The sequence below is a fragment of the Motacilla alba genome, chromosome 1, assembly GCF_015832195.1.
Source record: "Motacilla alba alba isolate MOTALB_02 chromosome 1, Motacilla_alba_V1.0_pri, whole genome shotgun sequence".
Taxonomy (NCBI): Eukaryota; Metazoa; Chordata; class Aves; order Passeriformes; family Motacillidae; genus Motacilla; species Motacilla alba.
The window spans coordinates 37,270,205-37,272,653 of record NC_052016.1 but is presented as its reverse complement, the minus strand read 5'-3'; positions in this window follow the sequence as shown (position 1 = coordinate 37,272,653).

Below are 2,449 nucleotides of genomic sequence, written 5' to 3'. Positions count from 1 at the left end.
AGAATTCATATAATATTTGTCTATAAATAGGTCACTTCTTGTGTATTATGAGGAGCTAGCTCTGACACTTGATCATTTGTGTTGATGGCTCAAGAAGACAAGCACCATGGTGGTTGCTTTTGTAGTTTGCTAAGGCAATGCTGCTTCAGATTCTCCCAGCACCCTGTTCACCAACTACTAATTCTGGAAAGTCATCTTAAAAATGCTCAGAATCACTTTCATTGAATCTTGCTTTACCCGAACAGTGTTCAACATTATGCATCAAACAATCTTGAAGGAAAAATGCTGCAGAAAGACATAAAGGACAACTCCTGTTTGAAGTGAAGGAGAGGTGGAAACGCATTGGTACCATATGTAAAAAGCATTTCAAAACATCCTATCCTTGCCCTTCATAGAGAATAGGAGGAGAGCATTGAGGCTGGTTGTGGAAAGGTGGTGGCTAAGATCTTAGCACAACCAAAAAACCTGGACTGACTACATGTCTTCTTTCAGCATAGGTTCCTCCAGACCATGAGTCTGTTGAAACTATTATGCTTTAAGCCCAGGAGAGCAGCTAGGATCACCATCAGCTATTTGGTGAGCCACTCCTTCCACCAGCCCTGCCCCAGTGAGATCAGTATTTGTTAAAGGTCAGTTGCTTTAGAATGAAGATCGATACTCTGATACGTGTGTGCAGGACATCCCCAGCCAATGCCAGCTGCTGACACAATGCAATGAAGCTGACCTTTTGCACACTGACATTTAGGATCCATTCCTGATTATTTCATACATGGAATATCGTACAGTCTTCCCAGTGGGAGTGGGTGAGGCCCATCCCAAACACTGAGCCACAGGAGGAAGAAGCATGCCAGCATTGTCAAGCATCTCAGCAGTATTTCCAGAGTATCATGTTAGAAAGAGCCAGCCTCTACTGCTTTAACAGTCCAGGGCACTTTCCCCAGGAGACCAAGCAAATTAACAGGACTATAAGCTTGAAAAAATAACTAATTCTCATCTGAATTCATTGGATTCTGTTTCATATCTGACATAAAAGATAATAAGAGGAAACACTATGGACATCCATGTGCAGAAGGAAAATATATGCAGCTGTATCTGCCTTGTACCTCCTTAAAACCTATTCTTGTCATTTTATTATCTTTTAGTTGAAATGCAAAGAAATGAATTATTTGCCCTGCTATGTCCTTGGGAATTCTAGGAAGCAAGCACTTTCTCCTCAGTTTTCCATCCATGACCCAGACAGAGCAATGCACAGTATGGTGTTGACAAGTGGCTGTCACAGCTGCTTGACTACACCAATAAAAGAGTTGATTAGTATGTGTTGCAGATATTGTCACTCTGGAAGCTTGGATTTATTGATATTTTATATTAAAAATCTTCGATTAACTTAGAATTTCTCTGAGATTATAAAGAATAATTTATTCTGATACTTTAAGCTGGTTGAGCTCTCAGAACAGTGTTTTCTTTCCTATCCTGATTATTTCCAACATACAGTCTCATTGAATTCTTTGCAATAAAAGGAGAACTTCAGCCAACCAATGCATTTGATTAAGGAGTAGGAAGGTGTTCTAAGGACAAGGTTTTCATGTATGCAGAGGGTTGATGGTAGAGTGTGCTTCTTTTGGAGCAGCAGAGAGGAAACAATTCACAATTATCAACTGAGCATAAAACCATAGCAAGACCAGAGGGTTTTCATATGGCCCATCTCAGAGATGCTTGCTTACATCTTTACTAGTTTCTTGTCTTGGATTTTAGATTTGTCAGGACACAACACTTGCCTGAGACTTCTCAGTGCACAATTGAGAGCTTGATTTAAATTCTGCAATTTCAGAGATAAAGTTAACCTTATTCTTAAAATCAATAGTTAATTGCTCTAAGTATTACCCTAATCCTCTATGAATCAAGTATTTGTTGAATTGGTTCATTCCCATTTAGGAAGCTTTCAAAAAATCAACTTGAATCACATTTAAGAAGTGGTGCAAACATCAAATTCAGTGAACCATGATTATACACTGGCACATTATAAAACTGAGTTATCTGTACCTGTTTTGCATGTGCATTCCTGAGAAAACTCTGCATAAATGTGTATTTTATTGGAGTTGTTGCCTCACTGTCCAACATACATCATTCCATGAACATGAAAGGACAACTTCTTCCCTGAAGAAAACTGCCCTGCAGTTTTCACTAAACTCTCAATGACTTTAAAAAACAGGGCCTTGGCAATTTATAGTTTGAGCCAGAAATAAGTATTTGGAACATTATACAAACTTTGTATAAAGAAATACCAGACGTGGATTTCTGTGGAACAACAGATTTAATTAAAAAAAAAAAAAATTAGCGTGGACCCATATGTGACAATACAAACAATTGGTCAGCTAATGCCTATTATTGCTGCTAGAAAAGCAAACACAAAGATTGGCTCCTGATAGTTACTTTAGACACAAAGAAGCAG